The sequence below is a fragment of the Notolabrus celidotus genome, chromosome 17 (genome assembly GCF_009762535.1).
Source record: "Notolabrus celidotus isolate fNotCel1 chromosome 17, fNotCel1.pri, whole genome shotgun sequence".
NCBI classification, from domain to species: domain Eukaryota; kingdom Metazoa; phylum Chordata; class Actinopteri; order Labriformes; family Labridae; genus Notolabrus; species Notolabrus celidotus.
The window spans coordinates 4,582,871-4,606,286 of NC_048288.1; the positions used below are offsets into that span (position 1 = coordinate 4,582,871).

Genomic DNA, 23,416 nt, shown 5'->3' on the forward strand with positions numbered 1-23,416 from the left:
ACTCAATGTTTTTGTCATTTTTATAATGTATCTATTTTGGATCAAGGCTGGCACATGTGTTTGCCTACATGTGTGTTCATGTGCCATCTTGTTAAGCAACAGTTCCTGACAGGATGTTTAAAGCAGTGTTCATTTCATTGACCAAATTTATGATCAGAAATATTTGTCAGCCACCTTTTTCCTGATGACGAGTCATCACTGATGATACAAACTCTGATTATTGAGTTTTTTGTTAACAAGATGGACTAAATGTTAGTTGACAGCCACATATTCAAAATCCATATTTTGTCCAACTGTGCATTTAATCTGTAACAGGCTGACACCGAACTTCCACCAGATCCTTCTCCAGTCCATCTACAATCCGTTGCAGTCCGCCTCCGTGGTCCCACGTCTATCAACACCCACCAGCTGTGTTTTCCCACTGGTAGGGGCAGGATAGCCGAATAGCTGGAGTCACGAGACCAAGGTTCTACTAGGTAAGTACTGAATCCAATCCCAGCAAGAATAGAAGTCTTGCGTATCAGCTACGGACGGTGAATCAGAGACGCAGCCAGAATGGATGAAGTGGAGCTAAAGCAAGCCTACTTGGACTGTTGGTTAAGTTACAGTTAGCAAGCTAGCGATAATATCAGCAACTAAACTGACTCAACCATCGGGTCCCAGATGTTTGGTCTGTTAAAATCCTGATTAGGGCTTCAGATGTTTTTGAGTTTCCTACCACACTCGAAACAAAGTGTGTGCATCCATATTAAGTGAGCCGGGTGCAAATTATCCCAATACACAGCGCAGTGACTTCATTGGTAATGAAGACACGCTGATAGGATGAGTCCGAACCTAATGCTAATAGATGGTGCTTCCTACACATCTAAAAGGTCCCACACAGTGGCCTTAATTCATCAATATGGTGCAGAAACCAGCACGTTTTGTCTTAAAAGTCTGCCTTATTATGTAACTTTGAGAACCCTTAATAAAAGTATCATACTGTCAGATCGCTACTGAAAGAACGCGTCTTAAAAGGAACAGCGCTGGAGGAGGCCAGAAACGGAAACAGACCTGAGACTTAAGAGCAAGTGGCAGCACTTACCGGGGTCTGTGGTCCGCCCATGTCCAATACAGATTATGGTAAATAGCCAATACCCTAAGCTTCAGACTTGTTAACCTACCAATTGTTTTTGAGTAACTCCAGTTGTGGTCATTTTGTCACATGTAGCCTGGTCCAGAAGTGTCGCAAACTGGAGTGTTACATTCATTAGTTATACCTTGAGACGTGCTGACAGGTGTTGATCTCATGTAAAGAGTAAAAAGATTGTCTTCTTGGTATAGACTGTGATCAATCACAGCTGTCCTATCCTATCTCATGCAAAAAGTTGAACTCTGTTTCCTCTGGGGAATTTCAAGATTCAACTTTTTCTGTTAAAATCCCAAACAACATTTTCGGAGCGATTTGACCGTGCCCATTGTGCTAATAATCACTGAAAGCAGCCTCTGAAGTAAACATGACATACAAATATGAACAAATCATCTGACAGCTCACGCTGCTCAACATAATTAAGGTACAGTGAAGTATAAAATACATTTAAGGTGTCATATCTAATTTAACTAACATCTGTCTGAAATGCACTGAACTAATATGATCTAAATCTCCACCACCGACAGGTTTACTTTACTGCACCACGCTCCACACTGATTTGAGAATTTGCGTACATGAGCTGAGACCTGGTGTGGGGTTTGAGCGTATCCTCCCCCCAGGCCCAGATTGATCAATTCTGATCTCGGCGTGGAAATAATCGTATGCCCAGTTTTCTGTTGTTTGATGAATGAAGGCCAGTGAGTCCAGGCTCATACAGTGAACAGTTCAGAGTGAGACAGCGGTCCCTCTTGCAGTAAATAATAATATTCAAAGGTTTTTTTTGGGATCTAACTCAGACTTCAACATGAGACTCGACTCGACCTACATGTGAGGTGTGGTAACTTAACTGCAACACTGTGGTTAGACTTGTTCCATGTGGAGAGTGTCATGAGATAACTTTTGTTGTGATTTGGTCCTTTATCAATAACAATTGATTGATTTTTTATGACAGATATTAAACTTGAGAAGACATTCACTATATGACATTACTGATGTTAGTGAAGTTGCTGACAGGCCTGTAAGTTAATCATGTTTGTAACAGATACTGATCCATTTTTAAACATTGTAGGGAGCCACGGTGAGGTGAGCAGATGTAGTGGGACAGGATCGCTTCAACACTTTGCTCTAACTTCATAAATCAAGGTAAGAAATAAATACTTGAGATGTTCTCGTCACATATCAATTATTACTGTTGAATACTCGATTGAAAGACATTTCCCACACATAAATGATGCTGTATTTTGATACTTGGTTTCCACAAAAACAAAAGAGTGGAAAATGGTGTTTAAAACCTGAAAAGATAATTAACTAAAAAAGAAAGGACTGACTGTATATCTTTATCTTCTACATCCAGCTGGTCTCAGTGGGGCTTAAGAGGATGCTGAGAAGAGTACTGATTGGCAAATTAATCCTGCATGTTTTAATGGACAACTGAAATATACATATACTATAACTAGTGCATGAGCTCAATGATTTGCCATAACAGAAAGAATAACAAACATTTCAACTCAGAGGTTCTATGGTTTATTTTGATGAAAACATACAAATGAAATACTGCTGGACAAAATCTTAATTATCTTTAGTCCCTCTGTCATGTCAGCAGGTTACCCCCCCTCTCATCCATGTTTTCTCAATCTACCAATCCCTGCTCTCATTTTACCAGAAAAGGTCACATCACCAAATCAGTTTTCCAAGAACAGCCAGACACCCATATGATTATTCAGATACAGACACATGATAAACACACATTTCCCTTTGCAATCTAAGCACATATACAAATGAAGTACTCACACATATGACCAGTCTTGATTAATCAATTGGCTAAAACAATTTTTTACAGCCCAGCTCCTCCTGGGGCGTTATCTGAGGCAGTATGTGGTCTGCATAAATCATAAATCAGACCAATCTGATGATTGCAGCAGTGATAGCCTCAGCTTCTGCACCGCCTCTGCCTGGCCTAATGTTATTCCCCTGCCCTGAAATGCATAATAACAGTAATGACAATAATAATATGCACGTCAAGCCCAGCTCATAAATATCAGGATCAATCTGGCTTGAGAGAGGGTACATACGCATAAAAGACATCTTAAACGAGGGCCAAGTGAGTGCTCTGTCACTGTGTGCAAAAGAAGAACGAAACAAATCGACACATTTCTTAGTAAAAGAGCAGTCTGACCCCTTACTTACATATTTTGCAAATGTATATGCGTCCCTGTGTTGATTATGTCCCTGTGTGTGTTTGTGTGTCCTCCCATCTTGCATGAGTGATGACTTCAAGCAACTGTGACCCCCACACTTCACCCCTCCATGCATATAAAAACAGGCTACTGCTTTAATATCCTCGTTTAATGACTAGCCTCAGCGAAAGACCATTAACGTAATGACATCACGCTGGCCCTCAGACACACACACACACACACACACAGAGAATTCACACAAAAGCATGCAAACTCTATGTGGCGACAGTCTCTTCTTTCTCTAATGAACAGTGAATTAACAGCAGAGGTGAAATGTTTGTCATTATTTCGCTTGTGTGAGTACATCTATGTCTTCATTTTAAACCTAACAGGAGATCTTTGTGATTTTTTGTCTGCATGTGCGCTACAATTGTGTGTGTATGTGTGTGTTTGAATACAAGTGTGTAACGGCAGCACAGTTGGGGGTTGCAGTTTCATCTTACTAATTCAAGGACAGTTCCTAATCATGCAGAGTGAATACATGGAGACGTTACAGGAACATATGCATTAACCTCTTGCATATTTACGTCAGGGACACACGCATACACACCAGCGAGAGCGTGCACGAGCATGCCGACTACACACAGGCAATTTGTAATATTGAATAGCTGACACAGTAAGATTTCATAATCTATTGACAGTGTCACAGCACAGTCATGCAAGGTGGTGGAGCTATTGATAAACACAGTATTGGCCTGTCATCCGTGCTCCTTAATCTGGGCTGATGTAACATAGTGCAAACAGCAGATCCAAGGCCACTGGTGACATCATAGCACCCATGGGGGCTGAGGACTCCCTAAAGCAGGGCTTTTCCTGGTGTACAGAGTTATAAGACTAACCACCACATCCCAAAAACACAAAACAGTGAAGAATATATGAATTATTTTATTGTTTTTAACACAGACAGAACACACTTTTTATGCATATTAGCCGTGGTATCAAGGATTTCTTGTAAAATTCATGAATCAACACAAAAGTTATCCCCATTGATAAAAATAAGGCATTGACAGTGCTCATAAATAGGTTCCATATTACAGTGGGAATTGATTTTGAACAATTTGGCAATAAATTAGCTGTTTTATCATAAAATGCATTAAAAATATGCATAAACGTAAACATTGTTACACACACGTTAGAATGAAATCATACATTAACATTCACATAGGAAAAAAAAACGACATCAAGTTGTCAAGATTGCTTTTCCTAAAGGATAAATGAGTTTTTTTGACATTCTATTAAGAGAAAGTGAAACAAGGTTACTCTCAGTTCTGCATCGTTCAGTTCATAATTCTAATTAGCGGCTCACACAGTTGATATACTATACCTCATTCCCCCATGGCGGCAATTATCGCCAAACACCCAAGATCAACATCCCAGCACACACACTTGTAAACACACATACACACACACCAGCCACATCATTTTTGTCCCTCCAATTAGAATTTTTAATATCCCAGTCGGCGATAATGGAGATTAATGGCCAATCGCCATGGTGAATTCCAACGTCATCTATTATCATTCCAGCCTTGGTCCCAGTCCGCTCTAATTACATCCTCAAAATGCCCTCCGCGCTTCAGCCCCCAGCACCCTAAGATCAATCAATAATTTTAATTTTCGGATGCCCCCCAACCCCGCTCCAATCCCTGCCCTCGTCCTCTGCATTCGCTCCTTTCTTCTTCCTCCATGCGCGTCGATTTGTTTCCCAAGAAAAATCAAACGCCGCAGTATAAAGGCTTATGGGGAATTAATTACCCATCTCGTCTGTAGCTCCCTTTGATTCCCTCGTTTGTTTGTCCGTTTGTTCGCTCGCTCGTCCCCCTTGTTTCTCTCTCGTGTCTGCTGTGTCTTTCCTCCCTCGCCCTCTCTCTGTCTGGCGCATGGGGGGCGCTTTCCAGTCTATTCCCCCCTTCTTGCTGCGTAATTAGCATGCAGATATGCATAGCCTTATTCGCAAGTCAAATCGCCTCGCCATTTCCCCCTGTCTGTGTGGCTGCTCCACTTTGGAGCTGTGATTGTTCTTATTCAAATAGGCTGTTTGATTTGGATAACGCCCCCCCTTCCACCCAGTCTGCCCAAACACACACACGTACATGCATAGTGTGTGATTACTCTTTATCTGCAGATGACAGAGCTTTGACCAATCTTCTCGTACGCACTGCTCTATCACCAATCATGCAAAACAAGTCAGACACGAAAATTAAACACATCTCCAGTCTTTGTCCACTTCACATCACCTCAGATGTTCCTTTTTTCCTCTGTGCAGCTCAACTCATCTTTTTGGTGTCAAAACCACTTGCTTCATTGGCACACATTCAATCAGATGAAAATACAGCACAGTATGTATTTTGCAGCCCCTTAAACACCACCCAAATACATTTCTCTCCCTCCCTCTCTCGTTTTCTCACACACACTGAGCACGTCTGCTGCAGCAGGAAGATGTTTGCTCAGCACATTTCAATATGAACATCATAATACTCTATCTAGCTGCCATCCATTTCCTTGTCATAAACCAACATGGGCCAGCAGTTTTTTTTTTTACTCCTGAAGACTGTGAGACAAAAATCATTTCCCCACTAAAACTCAAATGTCATCAGTGAAGGAAAAAAGGATTGAGGCGGGTTGCTACATCTATTTTTGATGGCTATGAGAAAAGATATGCGAGGAGAGTCAATATTTGACCCTTGACACATTGCATAAATGGAGGTCATATCAGAGGCCAGACTATCTTCAACCCTCATTTTGCTTTAGGCTCTCATACATACTTAAATACCCCGCCAGTGCATACAGCCATAGTGAAATATTAAACTATTACCATTCTATGCAGATGAAACATTAAGAAAGATTGCTTCCATCATTGTTTGGCAATATGGCTGCAAAGTAAAGTCAAACGCTTTTGTTATGGTACATTCCAGCTCCAGTTTGAGATCCCAATACACAAACACAGAAAGCAACAAGTGTCAGAGAGTAGGGGGAGGTTTCCCTGCATCGTCATGTCTTGGTATCGTTGGCACCAGGCCAGCTTTGCCATCTGTCTGCTCTCCCCCTTTCCCTGTCTCTCTTCCGCCTCCTCCTCCTCCTCCTCCAAGCCAATCTGCTCTACATTTGCTATCATTACGTGCCTGCCATCCTTATGGCATATCAGAGGCAGGCGCCAGGCACCCTTTACCCCTCTCTCTCTCCTACTCCTCCTCCTCTTCCTGACGCCCCTCTCTTCACGCCCCTATTTCCGCGCCCACTTCGCCACAGAGTTCTCTAAAGGGTCCAGGTGGCATCTTGCCCTGCTCTTTTTTTCTCAACGCCAGGACGGAAAACAAAGAAGCGGCAGCAAAGAGGACAAAAACAAAGCTCCGAAAACGAGGATCTACTCCTGTCCACATCCTGCTTGGAGCCCTCTGTGCTTCCTGTGCCCACAGGCTTGGTGTTGGTTTGTTGTTGTTGTTGTTGTTGTTGTTGTTGTTGTTGTTGATTCCATGCTTCTTCCTCCTCCTGTGGATGTTAAAAAAAGGCTGAGAAGTAAACCCTCTTTAAACCTTGGAATTTCCCTGGCACTATTGATGGGACCCTGGTACGTCTCACATGCCCCACACACTCACACACACACATACACTCACACACATACACATACACATCCACGTTGATGCCGCAGAGTCTTGCTCTCAGAGCTCCCTGCCACCTCGTCCGCCTGCTGCCTCGAAAGAACTGGGACTACCATGGGATCTACCAGAGACTCACTCACACGTACACACTCACACACACGCTGGATTTAATACGAACATGCACTCGCCGGTCGTTTGAGGCTGCAGGAAAGTGAATAATCAATTAAGTATTGATTTCTTGTAAGATTTTGTAAATTTCAAAGGCAAAGACAAAGAGGGTAGCTTAAGGAGAGCCGCCGCAAGCGAGAGGAGCCGCAAATTAGCCAATAAACACAGACGGGGGAATAAACGAAGGTGAATGAACGAGCCGCTCGTCACCGCCATATGCTTCTGTTCATGTCTTATTTCTCTATTGTTTCTGCATGCCCCCTCAGATGAATTAATGCTGAACGCGACAACGGTTTCCTATAGAGACGAAGGGATGGCGAATGGGCGAGAGAGGGTTAAAAGCGAAAGCTGCAGGAGGAGAGAGAGAGAGAGAGTGTGACTGGAGGACTTGGTAATTAGGCAGTGGCCAACACACGGCTCATCAGTATGCGGAGTATGCAAATTGACCGGCTGCCTCTTTCTTTTTTGTCATGGATCAGAAGGCAAGAGCTGCAGAGAAGAATTAAGAGCTATTATTCTACCCAAGGAGAAGCTGATGTATGCAAACGAGTGGGAGAGGGGGAGGAGGAGGAGGAGAGCAAAGAACACTCTTTAACCACAGAGATGTACAATGGACTCCACTGCAAAGGAGAGTCAAATACAATCCGCAAAAACACTTTAATTCCCCCTCACACTCGAGGAGATTGTTCTACACTTGTGCTGGAAATAGCGAAAGAGACAACGACAATCAGACATGCACCTTCATTCCCCCATTATGGCTATCTCCACATATTGATAGGCTGCTTCGCGGATGATAATTACCTTTTGGAATATCGAATCCCGAAACGAGCCTCGGGATGAAGGAAGAAGAAGAAAGGACAGAAAAAAAGAAAAAAGAGCGGAGGTATGCAAAGGCGCTAATGATATTCAGAGCGCTGACTGTGTGTCATCTGCATGATGACAACGGCCAATTATAATGAACCATTGGCTCCCCGCCACAGATAAGTACAAGGGAGACGAATATGGGTGATGAGGAGGGGGGAAGCCAAAGGAACTTCCCCGTCCCTTTCTTCTTAATTCACCGCCGATATTTGCCAATTCTGTGTCTTGTGGATTTACAGTAACGATGGTGTTGAAAGAAAAATGACAACCTTTCCTTGCATTGTCCCTGAAATGGAATAAAGGCCAAAGAAGATAAGAGGATCCCTCCTTGTAGGATTTATGGCTGCTTGGTGTTGGTATTCCAATCGCCACGTTGATCAACTGGGCTTTGGTTCTGATGGCACACGCTCCCGCACCAACCGTCGCAAAGAATCGGTTGGAAAACCCACAAGTGTACGCACACACGGCGGCATCATTCACAGTCCCACCGCCGTCTCCCTTTCCTCATCACACTACAAAATGCCTCCCAGTACCGTTTTGCATATTCGCATGCCGCCCCGCCTGCCACAAAGGACTAAACAGCCGTATGCAAAACAGGCTGGTATCCCCACTTACATAGTGATGAGATGAACAGTGTGAGAAAGAGGAGGCGGGAGCTAAAACACGATGGGGGGGGGAGGAAGACAGGAAGGTGGGGGGTGCAGAAGGGCCACAGGGGAGCTTGTTGGCACTAAAAAGGGGCACGTGCGGTGATACCACTCCTACTATGTGATGACAGAAAGAGGCAGGCGTGGGAAAAACAGGAGTGGAGGAGGGGGTGAAAGGAAGGGGAGGAAGACGGGGGACGAGGGGCATGTTGGCACTAAGAGGGGGCACGTGTTGTGGGAGAAGGAGGGGCGATGTGGGTGGGCGAGGTGCAGTGGGAGGTACAAGGAAACGGGGGGTTAGGCAGGGGGCGCGGCAGGGGGTGGCACTAAACACAGACAAGTGTCTAAAGAGGAAGGGTATTCAGATTGAGGGGGCCACCTGCATTAAGGAGGAATGTCACACCATTAAAACACAAGACACAGTCAACCTCCACACACACACACCTCTTATCAGATCTCGGGGGAATATGCCAGGGGGCGTGGCCGCCATGCCTGTGACGAAGCATGGTAAATTCAACACGAAATACCCACGTGCGCTTCCACAAACCTGCAGGGGTGCCAGCGATGTGTGTGCACACATTCAAGCACATACACACATTTTTGCATACGCAGATGCATCAGGGAGCCGAGCATTCACGGCAGACATGGCAGACAGCCAAGTACAAACACAGGGCATGCCTGGTTGTGCATATGCAAAAAAAGGGAAACACAAGCACACACTTATCCAGGAGGTCTTTGATACGCAGATTTTTTTTTTTTGTTCATTCGAAGGAACTGGTTTTATTCCTTTGTAGGAGGAAGTTTCCTTGAATGGGATGATAAACCACAACATCCACTGTCCTATTAGCAGTGCTAACCAAAGCTTTCAGACACTTTTAAAGCCTAATATTAAATCCATCACAGCCGGCTTCTTGATGTGAGAAAAAGAAACTGCTCCAAATCAGTGTTTATTGGCTGCATTTGGTATATTTAACACCGTGTTGTGTAAATTGACAAGGTTCTCATTTGTAAATATGCTTTCATATGTGTTATTCCCAAATAACCTTATTAGAGATGTGCTGTCCTTTATTTGATGTCATTTTATAATAAAGTTTATTGTGGAGGGTTTAAAAAAATGTGCTAAATGATGTCCAATCAGAGAGATGACCCAGTCATCTTCAACAAAGGTTATTCTTTCTATTTCCGTCCTTTCCTTAGTGCATCTTTTTTAGTCATTGAAACACTTAAAACAACAAAGTGTAACATCAAGAATGGAAGCATGTTCCCAACACATGAAGATACAGTAGATTTAAGTGAAACTGTGACCACCCCCACTTGCTTTAATCTCATCTAACCAAGGATTAAAGACAGGCCACTTGTGCATCTGAACCCTGACTTTGGCGTCGAGATCACCAAATGTCTTTGACTCCAGTCAGGAGTTCACATCCAGTGTCGTGAAGTCATCCAGTTGCAAGTGTATTGGATTATCTTCACATTCGCTTCTCGTTTAAGAGCGATAGTAGTTTCACATGTCCTCCTTGAGATGCAAGACTATAGCTTTTAGCCAGGCTAAGCGAATCATCAGTGGCAGTATCAAATTACCCTCAACAGAGACCAAAGGTTGCTTAAAGGCCTTTTAGTCATCCACGCGAGCACAGCAGCTAATTTACAGCAGACTCATTAGACGAGCATTAAACACAATTTCCTGCTGACAAATTTCATTTGGTAGGAAAATCATTACCATGGCAATAATAAACAAGCTTATACAGTAGTAGCTAATGGCGATTTGAGTAACATAATGTTGTTAGCAAACCTCAGAAACAGCAACAGAGGCTCGAACGGCTTTGATCAAAGCTCTGTTTTAACATGGATGTTGACATGCGGAGTGTTAAGATTACTTTGGTCTTTCCTTTTCTTTGTTTGCTTTCCTTCTTTTCCTTCCTAAGCTTTGTCTTGTGCCTGGACTATGACAGTGGAAAATATAATGTTTCATAACTGTCAGTGCACAGGGTTGTGTGTAGCCTGGGGTTGCTGTGCTGAACAATAAACCATAATTTGATAGATGAGAAATTACAGCGGTCCATCTACTGTGCAGGGCTCTCACCCCGGGCAACGCAATACTGCGCCAGATGATGTGTCACATTTCTGCAAGAAAGGGAGAAAAATGAAATTATTCTTTTATACTTTGTTAATAATGTCTTTGTGTGTTTTGAATGCAGCAACCCTGTTTTTTTTATGTAGATAAAGCAATAAAACTGACAGAAGAAGGCTCACCTACTATTAAAGGCCCTCCACCCTTTAAAGCTCCGTCCGTTTCAGCGTTAGCTCTGCTAGCTGGAATTATAGCCCCTGAGTTCATGTGGTGCATATATATTGTTATACTCACCTCTGGTTTTACTTAACAGTCACTAAACACTATCTCTCCCACATGTGGAGAGTCACTGTTGATAACAGATTTGCATCCAAGGTAGGGAGCCCATCTCTAATAGCCAATGCCTCGGCCATTAGTAAGTGCATGTCTCTCTGAGTGAGGCTATGGTTGGCGTTGGAGCAGGTTGGGTATTGTGTTTTCCGTGACATTGTGCCTGAGAACTGCTCAGACCGGCCATTAGTACCCCTGGAGCATGCTCCAGTGCTGTATCATTTGTGTCAAGCATGCTAGACTGATTTGACTTGGTCCCATGGTGAGTGATTGACAGCCATGTGAATAAACTAAATGGTTGCGGATCTCACAGAAAACTAGTGCTTAAGTGTAAATTAGTGGGCAGTACTACTAGCATAAGAGGGAATGTTTTAAGTGAAACTATTTAACTGTAAATGTACTGCAGGACTCTGAGGGAAGAGAGCAAGTCTGTAAAATGATGGGCAGCTATTTATCATCCCTGTTGTATAAGCTGTTGCTATGCAATGTTACCACTAGGGTCACTCTGAGGCGTGTGGTGACTTCCTGTACGTACATACTGAAAGACAGAAATCCATTCAAATGTGCTCCGGGCAACATCTCTAACTGATCATACATGTAAACTATGTACCAAGACATGAATGCTGCTAAGAATATTAGCTTTTTTTATGGCATGTTTCAAAGACAGGAGCCAATAGCAGGGAGGCAGACCCTGCTCCTTTGTTCTGCAGCATAGTACGTCTTGTCAGACAACACCAGCACTGAAGTCAATGAAGGAAACATTTTGTCCTCCTTTTGAAGCTGCTGAAGCTCACATCCTCAGAAGGTGGTGATGTCATGTGAAATGGATGACTTTTATTCCTCAGTAATTTTACGATCTTGGCATGAAACCCTATATCCAACCCCCATTCCTATTAAGGAACACCCCCCCCACACACACACACACACCCAATCCACCCCCCTTTTTTTTAACAAGAGAGATCTGATAGATGTTCAGAGAGATGTTTTTTTTTTCTTCCCTCTTTGTTCTGGTCAGTGGGCTCATGCAATGTTTATTAGATTAAAAGTCAGTCACTGCGACGGGAGAAAAGGTGAAAAAATGCAAAACACAAAAGCGAAGCCTATCGCCGGCACTGGGAGCGCTTTCCCTTTCTCCGCTGGTCTTTTTTTTTTATTACAAATTGAGACCAAATCACTTTGGAAGGCAGCAGAGAGAGGAGGGAGAGATTTGTCTGTGATTTAAAGCAGCAGTATGTAGAACAGCGTTTATGATCAGAACTTGCGTCTGCGCCTGACAATTAACGTGACTCCAGTCGGTTTTACGGCCGGATTCAAAGAGCGACTGCGTTTCATGGTGATGATAGAAGACAGAGTGGACATAAATAAGGAGATACATATGTGAAATCCATAAAGGAGTTACCAAATGGTTTACATGGGAAGGGGAAGTTGGGGTGGGAGAGTTCATCCTCCACGTCTGAATTGTCACTGCAGCTTTTATGATGTATGACATGAGGGGGGTTGGCATGTTGTGGTGCTTCACATGTGCCTGGATTGTTCTTACAACTGAATCTGACCAAAATGACTCACCCTCATGGGGGAGGTCCCTTTTTTAGTTTTCACCCTCCTGTATCTTTGAATTGTAGGAGACTGATTGTGTCTAATCAAGCCAGTGAACACATGCAGACATGAACAGGTTGTGCAAGTGCAATGGTACAAAAACAGCTTGGCACGGAGAGATTATTTTACACTCTTTGACAAGTTTAAAGTATCTGCCCCTGTCATCCTCACTCTGCACAGCTAAATATTTAACCTCTATTGACCCCTTATCCATTATTTTTTTACTTTTTTCCTCTTTGAGTGTATGTCAGAGTGCTAACACTCACTGCTTCTGACTGTTGAATTCATAGTTAATCCATAACGGTCTTTCACTTTCACGGTGCGATATGACAAAATACGACGTGATGTGATAATACAATACAGGGTCCAAGTTGGTGAAAATATCATGATGTAGCAATGATCGATACATTGCAAGACAATCATAAAATGTTGCATCAGGATTCCTGATCGACTGCATGAAAAACTATGCTCCTAAATAGGCAAAGAGCAATAGCAATGTATTTACACTGTAAACTAAATTCACAGAAGTGTAGAATAAATCATACAAAACGGCACATAAGAATAAATACACGTTAGTGCTTGAAAAGTATAATCAACTTGTATATTATTATATGGTTGAACTTTAAAAGTTAACTTCCTATTATGTTAACATGCATGACTGTACTTATAACCACTATAGTCATATTCGCCTCAATGTAGATAACTGCAGCCTGTGTGTGGTCCAATCACAGGTGACTTGTAACTCATGAAACTCCACTTCAAAAACTCTGAAATATCCCTTTAATGAATAGAACCTCATGGTTTCCCTCATACATGAACATACAAAACCCCAAATCAAACCTAAGCAGTGATGTTTTAAAAGTGTTAGCATAATTACAGCATGATTATCCTTCAGTGTTTAAACCCCTCAGTGAAGAACAGGTGCATGTACTTCTTTATTTGTAAAATTAAAGACAGCCTGTTAAATAACTGCAGTATAAAAGCTTAAAGCAGTCCGGTGAATTGAATAAAACATCTCCAAAGATAGAAAGAGATTATGTTGGATCGTGCCATAAAGCAAGAACAGCAACAACAGACTGTTCCCTGTAAATCTGAGTGACCTCTCCGAGAGTCAGAGCTCTGGGTACAGTAGATAATGTGTTGCACAATCAACACCTCCACTGCATGCGTGTGTATTTGTGTGTCTCTCTCTCTTTCGCTCAACCGTCATCCGCATCATCCACCTTTCATCAGGCCAGACCATTGATCCTTCGCCCGGCAGGGGGTCCTTTCAGTATGCAGCCTAATGTTCTCATTATGTGTCCTGCATGGTCCCGGCGCTGATGACTGGCTGATTACCATCTCATTAAGAGACATGGCCAGGCAGGGGAGAGAAGGACCTGTCACAGTTTAAGGAGCTCATCAGAGGTCTGAAATAATACATGCTGCAGACTTGAAGTCTGATGATACCTGAAGGAAAATTATTTCTTTATTAGAGAAAAAGTGAGGCTGGATTCAGGCTTTAAATCAGCTCTAAATAATAGGGATGTTACATTTTTGAAACTCAAATTGATCAGTTTAGGTATTGATTAACTGGATAAATATTTCCCCAAATACCACTCGGCACATGAAGTGACATGTTGATGTATTATCAGCACTGTGATCTTTCTGTACTGATCATAAAGATGGAAACAATTCCCTCAGTCATCAACCAAATAGTTTATAATTATAGCCTTAAATCGCTCAGTTTGATATGATGCTGTCTGAATGAGATGCACACTAGAGAGGGTTTGATACTAACACAAGTGTTAGCAATGCCTTAGCTAAAACCTACAGTTACCAACCTTGCTGTCTCAATGGACAGTGGTTTTAAATTAGATAAGCAGATACAGCCTGTAGTCAAGTCTTGTTTGACCATTAAATTTGTTTTATCTTTTAATGATTTTGAGAGATGCTTTTATTTATACTCATCTGGACGACTGTAATGCACTTCATGTTTGCATTGACCAGACCTCCCTGTCACGTATGCAGTCAAACCAAAATGCTGCTGCTCGTCTTTTAACTGGTACTGGAGAGCACATAACCCCCGTCCTCGCCTCCCTCCTCATGGCTCCCTGTTCAGTTTTAGGATTAATTTTAAGATTGTATTGTTGGTTTTTAAATCTTTGAATGGATTAGCACCATAATACGTCTCTGACCTCCTGCAGGGCTGCACCCCTTCAAGGTCTTTGAGGTCGGCCGATCAGCTGCTTCTTGTGGTCCTTATAAGACATGGCTGAAAACCAGAGGGGAGCATGTCTTCTAAACTGTGGAAAGAGCTGCCCTCTCATGTTAAATCGTCCCCAACATTACTAACTTTTAAATTCAACTCCAATTCCAACTCAACTTTATTCATATAGCACCTTTCATACATATAAACATGCAGCCTAAAGTGCTTCACAGAATAACAGAGAGACAGAAAACAACAGCAATGGTAAAATTATGAAACCAATACAGTAACATTAATAAAATATGTAATAGTGGAAAGAAAAGTTAAAAATAAGATAGAGTTAAATAGATCAGATGAATACAAGAAATAATTAAATAAGATAAATAAATGTTATCTCGTCTGAAAACTTATTTTCACTCCTTGGGTTTTAACTCAGCATGAGAGTTCTGTGTTCTCTGTCTCTGTTTGTTCTCTTGTTTTATTTATTTATTTACTTATTCTTCTATTCTTACAGTGTTTTTTTTTGTGCCTTTAAATATTTCTTAAAGTGTCCTATGTGTTTTATTGTGATTATTTTATTTTAATTTTCACAGTGTTTTATGTTCTGTGTTTTTTAACTTATTTTACTTCACTGTGCAGCACTTTGGTAAACTTCTTCTTTTAAATGTGTATCTATACGTATATCTAGGCCTATAGAAATAAGGTGGACTGGATTGGATGCCTTCAGCCACAGATACCGTCCACCAGTCTACACACTGATCTGTGTGTTGATTCTGGCCCCTCCTCTGGACAAAGTGGTCTGTGTTGATTTTGTCCTGCTCTAACAATCAAATCCATCACTCAAGAGTTGTTGCTGTGGAACATGTTAAAATGTCTGTCTCAGTAGCATGCATGCAGTTAACCACTCAGTCTGACACCCAACCCTCTGCCAGTGGTTTCAGGTATTAAAAATCATTGAATGGAAGTAGTTACTTTTTTGTCAGTGGTCTTGTTTGCTTTTAAAGTCACAAAGAATTCATATGTATTTATGTTTCATAACCAGCTAAAAAGTCCACACAGGAGCTTTAAAGCTGGGGTAGGCAGTCTCGGAAAACCAGCATGAATTTGAATGTAGCATTTCCTCAGGACTCCGTCTAACCCCTCCCCCCCTCACCTCGGAGCTCCTCCGAAATGACGCCCCCCCACTCACATGCACGAGCGCCGCTGACTTGCGACCATATGATCGTGACTGATTCAAAACCGGTCCTCACCAAAACATTATCATAGTGAAAGTTAAAAACACAAACAAACATGGCTCACAACTGTCATGCTAGCATTATCCAGTTGTACTGGTGACACGATATCAGGAGAAAAGTTATAACACATATAATACTGTAACAGCTCTCCTGTTTGTTAAACAGGTTCAGTGTAGATGCTCTTAATTCCTACAGTGTTGACAGTCAGTGAAGGCATCAGGAGAGGTGTAGAGAGTGCGAGCTGGAGAGAGAAGAGACAAGAGAAGTTCTTCATTCATTCAAACATTGATTGTTGTTTTGTTGGTTGGCGTGATCACGGCCGACAGTGACCGGTTATTAAAGATCAACGTGTTCACGAATCGGCTCGTCATCACTACAGCGTCCGGACGGACGCTACAGTACATCTACATTTTCTGTAGGACTTACTAAATGTCATTCATTCTTCTGCTTGTCAGAGCCCCCGTGGTGAGAGCTTTTTAGACTCTGATCCGGACTATAGTCCTGAGCAAAGCACCTCATCGGGTCAGAGGGGACAGGCCCGAGGTCGAGCGAGAGGAGCAGGAAATAGAGGCAGGGGAAGCAGAGGCAGGAGACGGGGACTCGGAGGAGTGCACGCCGGGGAAATGTACACGCAGGATTCGGGCAGAACGGCTGGAAGGGATTTGAATGGTTTAAAATTTTGGCACCCAAAAAACGGTGATTGGTTGGTGTTTTCCCAGGTTTACTCCGGCTGTAGATAGCAGCTTTTTTTGGTTCTTTTTAAAGAACACATTATGTATTGATTACCATCAGGACATAAAGATCATTTTAACCAGTATAACAAAAAGTGTATCTAAATCTGACTACCAACCCCAGCTTTAACAAAAGCTTATTAGATGACCACTGATGGGTTCTGAAAATGCAGGACAGCAAAAAACTAGAGAACAGCTTGTGTACTGGGACTATAAACAGAAATGCAGCAGACACAAAAATTGAGATTTCAATGGATGGATTATTGAAAACCACTATTAAGTTATGTTTTTGAATAGCAAAGAAGATCTCAGATTTAAGGTTATGTATTACATGGTACACGCAAAACAAACAAAAAGCAGCTCTCATGAGTTACATGTGTACTGTACACATGTATGACACATACACAGTACTCAAGGCCTCTGTTTGAGGGATAGAGCCAGTCTTGCTGTAGGTTAGCAGTATAGACCGACAGCTGTGGAAAAAATCACCTTTTTTTATCCTGTTGGAACTTGATTGATTCCCACATCGGCTCATATTGAAGTTCAGATCCTTGATTTAGTATCACAATGTGGAAAAACATTCCATGAAATATTTACCCTCTAGCCTTTCAAAGTGGATTCATTCTGAAATTAAAAGAGAAGGCCTGAGCTGATGACCCATTACCATCCAAACTTTGCCATCTCATTTGAATATGTTTGACTCTTTATTTGTCCAAAATAAAATACATTCTCATTCAGAGACAATATATTTACTGTTTCTCTGGTTGGTGTATGATGCACCTTGATTCAGCTGGTCTCCTCCAAGGTCCATGGACACATTTTCTTTGACACTTGAATGTTTGTGTGTCTCTGTGTGTGTGCTCGTGTATCTTTATTCCAGCATCCATGTGGGTTGGAGGGGGTGACTGAAAATCCCAAGGTAATCTGAAGCACAAAGGCAATGTCATTATAGACATGGGGGGACATTATTCTAAAATGGCAAGTGATGCAGTGCTGAGACAGAAGATAAGGTGAAGAGAAAACGTGGAGGAAAGAGGAGAGGAGAGAGTGAACGCTTGAATTTGTCATGGACTGATAAAAACAGGCTGGGGCCAGGCTTGAGGATGCAGTGATAGGCCCCTTGTTTTTTTTTTTTTCTTCCTTCCCCTCATCCTTCCTTCCCTCCATCCCTCCCTCCCTCTCTCTCACTATACCCTCCTCACTCCCTTTTTTTTTTGAGGTTTATCTGACATACGATGAATGCAGCAATTTTATCTGAATAGACAAAGGAGTGGTGACATGCAGCCGTACTCTGACGACTGACCTTGAAGGAGACGAAAGGAAGGAAGGAGGAAAGGGAGGAGGGAAGGAAGAAAGAGGGAACTGACCATGGTCGCACTGCATCTGTCTGTTTTATACAACTCTTTGAGCTGCCTTTATGCTGTTCTCCCCTTGCTGGTACCACTACAGTGTTTTGCAGCCATTGTTTAAAAAAAGAAGCATTTAAGCATGCTACTTTCATGCTCAACAAAGGAAGAAATTTAAGAAACGCATAAAAGTTTTCTTCTTTACATGAACCGAGAATCTTTGCATTCTTAAAATGAACGTTTTTTAATGGAGAAATGAACCTTGAATCAGGAAGTTTGATGCAAATCCTCACAAATCTGGTTTCTTTTTGCATATTTTCAGCAAAACATAGCATGTCTACTTTAAATACGAACATCCATAACTAAAAATAAGTCATAGAATATTATTTTCCTCAATGCAACAGAGACACAAGACATGTTGTAGCGGAAATAAGGAATTGCTCTCTTGCTCTTATTATTCCTATCGCTTGCACGAACACTTCCTCCACCTACACATTAAACCAGCCGCTGCATGCAACAAGTTCAGGCATGTTCTCTGGGGGGCTGCTGTAAGTCATCCAGGAAAATGTAAGAAGTCACTATCAGATATCGAGATGAGCGTGTGGGGTTATTGGATGACAGGCATCAAGAAGTCAATTATAACACTTCATCTCAGAGCAACACCTAGATACAGCTGAGAACACAAATTAACAAGAGTGGCTTTTTCTGTCAACGTGTAACCTTTTACCTCTATCATTAAAGTGAGTTAACCATGCAGATGGTTTTCACTTTTTGGGTAAATCTATCAGATTATTGTTAAGAAAGAACTTGCAACAAACTAAACTGCAGAAACCACATGTCTATTGTCACATGCGGCTTTGTAGCACAACCGACTTCATGCAGAATCAACCTGTACAACTTTTGAGGACTTCTAACCTAAGGTAGCAGCTGTCTGATTTCACCTGGAGTACATGTGTTGAGCTTAACACATTTTGGCACACCTAAACTTCGCCGTCCACAGCTGCACACTGAAGTGGAACAGGGTTATATGTGGCCCACAGCTGGCGTCTGTACTTGTGATGGGACACAACCCGCAGGAAAGACCTGAGTTCTGATCACATCAATTAACAGATGTGTTCTGACAGAAACATCAGGCCGTGTCCCAGGTACGATGTGAAAGACAAGCCGAGCACATGGCATGAGTAAATTTGTCCGAACTTTCCTGAACTGCATGTTGGTAATTGTGAATGTCAGTAATTGTCTGCGTCACCAAGCTCAATCTGAAACAGGAAGGGAGTAATTTCACTAATTGAGCTAAAGATCAAATATTATTTCATCGAGAATGTGGAAAATAGAGCAGAACAACTCCGTAAATTGGAGGAAACGTTCATGGAGAAACAAGAATTACCAAGGACTTCCACGTGTAGTTCACACTCACAGAAGGAACCTATAGACATGTTTTACCTTCTTTAGGATTCATAAGAAAACTCAGACCTTTCAAGGTTAACCTGAGAAGGTCACATCTGACTTGAATATATTATTATTACATCACAACGAGAGCTGTCAAATGATTGCTTTTGTAAACCACCATTAATCTCTGAAATTCAGTATTTAATCCTGACAAATTCAAAGCATGTTTAAGATTCCATTGGTTGCATTTGAAACAGTTTTTAGATTCATATCAACAATGTAATGCAAAACCAGCGTCTTGATTTGGGAATCAGATGAATGCATTGAAATGTACTTTCTGATCTTAACTTTTAAAGTTACTATTCAAATAAATGCTGCACCAGTATGGTCTGAAACCATGACTGAGAGGTAAGAGACGTCCGTTTACGTGAAATACAATCTTTATTTCTATTTTAATAAAGGAAGTAGATGTGGTTACCTGCTGCTATCAGTCTGTTTAGAGAGTCAAATCTCCTGACAGTTTTTCTCCAGTTAAAGGACTCACGTGAGGCTGAAATAAAGAATTAACAAAATTTCTGACCCTGAAAACTGCAGTTTATTTCGGTCCTTTTGGCACAAGTCCTCGTGGTGAAAGATGTCATTTCAGCCACTCACAAAAAAGTTATTCTGCAGCAACTTTTTCAAGGATTTCTGACAAAGGATAACTTTTGAAAGAGTGGACATTCAGGTTGAGGACGAGTTTCTTCAAAGAGTTTTTTATCCTGGCATACTTTAAAAACAGACCAAGGATTTATTCAGAAAGAAATAGAAGAAAGACAGTTTGTTTTCATTACCTCTTTAATCAACTCTGAGACGGATGAGATTTGAAATAAGACATGAGTCAACACTTGCACCAGAGGGATCAAAGTTCTTAGTTTTATTTCTATATGTCTGATCCTGTCAGATAAGAAGAAAGAAGGTCAAAGTTCACCGTGTAGTTGGTAACAGGAGGTACCATCTTTTGTGTGTATAGAACAAACGTGGAGCTTGCTTTATCACACAATAAACGCTGGATCATTTCTGTATTTCTCCTCTAGAAACAAGTCACAATGAGTTTATCAAACTCCAGGATTTAAAAGACCCTCAAAGAAATCTACCTTCAATTTAATGTGAAAGAATAATGGTGCCTGTCAACCATCCACTGGTTGAAAACGCTGTGTGTTGCCGAAGCTTAGACTCGGGTTAGTTCACTTTGAAGGTGTCACCTTTAGGTGGTCGTACTTCATAAGTTATGTTTGGATCACCAACAAATGTCAGCTTTTTTCCTTCTTCCTTCTTGCAGCTTGAACTTGTGCAAAATAAAAAAAGATTCAGAGCAGTAAACCTGTGAAATGTAGCCTCCTCCTGGATCTAAGGCCAGATGAGAACACTGTTGCATGAACATCTAAAGACGAGTGAGGAAGATCTTAATCCATTCCAAGACCCTCCAGATGCTGGTGTCCCCCTGATATTTGCTCCCGCATGGACTTTTGTTGTGAATGCATTCACAAGTCACAAATTTGAGTTTTAGCTCACTTTTGTTCAGCAGTTTTTTGCAACTCTGCATTAAAAGCATCTGACTAAATGTGAAAATGTTAAAGTCTAAGAAAGACTCCACAGTCATATAATTTAAATTATCAGACTTTCTGCAATCAACTGGGCTATTATTCATAATTATAGTCCCTTTTATCAATCAGGGCTCTGCAGGGCAGCCAGCATAGGGCGGTGTATATTAAGTACTAACCCTTGTTTTAGACGGACAACATCCTCAGCCAGACTTTGACAAGTTGAGATGTGAGGAATTGTAGGAGGCCACCTCTGTAACAGGTGTGTGACTCCATCCAGACAGTGATCTTTTAATCTGTTAACGTGGAGGGAAGAATAATCCCACATCTGGAAGTTTTACTGCTCTGTAATTGCAGAGCTGCTCATGAGCAGCCCCCTGAGCCTTGGAGAGGAAGAATGACCTGCATTCAGCTCCAAACACAGACAGCCACGATAACATTAAGAGGGGATGAAATTTGTGTTAATTTCACATGACTTGCCTTTTCCAAACCAATTTGGTTTTCGCTCTGTTTGTTGACATTGCCTTTAATGTGACGACTGTGACATGCATTTCCACAACAGATGGATTAATGTTTTTCTTTGCTCCGTGTATTTCTTTCCTCTCTTTTCATTCCCCTTTACTCTCTCTCTCTCTCTCTCTCTCTCTCTCTCTCTCTCTCTCTCTCTCTCTCTCTCTCTCTCTCTCTCTCTCTCTCTCTCTCTCTCTCTCTCTCTCTCTCTCTCTCTCTCTCTCTCTCTCTTGCAGGATTTCATCTAGACAGGTGCTTCCTGTCCGGACTTTGACGTAAAATTAAACACAAGTCCAGATGTGAAGTGTGTGTGTCCCTGCGTGTGTGCATGTGTGTGCATGTCTAAGGCGAACAGAGGGGGAAGCATGTTTCTTGTGCACGGCCTTGTCATTTTAGCAGAGGAGAAGGAATGAAAAGAAATAAAGTGAGACAGTCAAAAGAGAGCGGGTAATAAAGAGAGTGGCTGTGAAAGAAAATTTGTGACAAATGCAATCCCATGATTTGAACAAGTTAACTTTCCCTGAACCTATTATCCTTAAAACCCGAGCACAGCACCGGGATATGAACCATGTGTACTTTGTGTGTGCACCCTTTTATTATTTTCATAAATTTAACTTCTTAAAAAACACAAATGTTAGCCTACCCACACATCCACATGAGGCAGACTCATTTTGAAGCAGCAGTCTAAGCCGCTCTGGTTTGAAAGCATATAATTGTGTGTGTGTGTGTGTTCGTGTACATCATAGACACAACATGTTCATTCCTTTTATTTAATGTCAGCTTGGAGCTGATTCTGGGTTAATAGCATCACAATGCTGTTTTCAAAGAGCGATTAAATGCAGTCATCTAAAAGACGAGCTTTCTCCTCCTTCCTTTGCTGTTCTCGTCCTTGTCCTGAATGGTGAGACAGGAGAAGGGAAGGAGAGAAAGAGAGGGAGAAACGGAAAGGTCAGGAGTGATGGATGCTTTGTGTGTGTCTGTCATTCCCAATTACTGAACTTTGCCTTTTAAAGCGTCGCTCAGATGCATTTCTCATTTCTGCCTTTCTGACTGATGAAGAGCAGGCTCTGACTGGGGGCACTGTGTGTTTTAAACACCGCCTCACTAGTCATTCACTATTTACTTCAGATACAATACACTGCAGCAGCCGGCTCCTGCTCTGCAGCGTTCTGTCTCTGCAACTTTCCTGGTTTGTATTCTCATGTTCTCTTATCACGTATAGTTTTCCTGTGCAGGTCTGGTACGGTGCAATGCAAAGAAAAACCAGATTACACATTATGTTTTATACAGAAGTGTTCAAAGCTACACAAATACACAGCAGGGAAACAGACTCTTCAGGGGGAGGCTGCACTTTGATACTGAGCAGTGCAGATGCATACAATACCTACAGTCAGAGCTCCCAGTGAACCCGACACATGAATCCATTCTCTTTAAAGCTTATCACCGTCTGGGTTATTAATTTCTAAGGCTTTCAGGGGATGTTGCGATAGCATGCAGCATATGAAAAAAAATACACAACAAAGTAGAGCTGGGTATTACCTGGAAACTTAAAAGCTTTTACTTTTAATAATCAAACAGTATCGCTGCTTTCACATGGATTCTGCAAAAATCCTTGAAAACTAAAAAGTTAAATGTTCACTTATGTCCCCTTCACACTTACCCACACCACACTGTGTCGGACAGGGTGGGGAAGGGGAGCGATGGTCTCCAGAGGCTGGAGGTGACGTAAAGCGGACGCCACAGTGGTCACCGTAAATCTTTCACAATCTTATCAAAGCTTAAAACTTCTGATCGTTGAC

General features: G+C 42.0%; 1 long non-coding RNA gene across 1 annotated transcript; it reads left to right on the forward strand.

Annotated features, from left to right (window-relative positions):
• Positions 1–381: 381 nt before the first annotated feature.
• LOC117829204 lies at positions 382–21,940 on the forward strand. Its single transcript, XR_004634575.1, has 3 exons — positions 382–476; positions 2,199–2,272; positions 21,854–21,940. It is a non-coding gene; the product is annotated as an uncharacterized LOC117829204 (long non-coding RNA).
• The last annotated feature ends 1,476 nt before the right edge of the window (positions 21,941–23,416 follow it).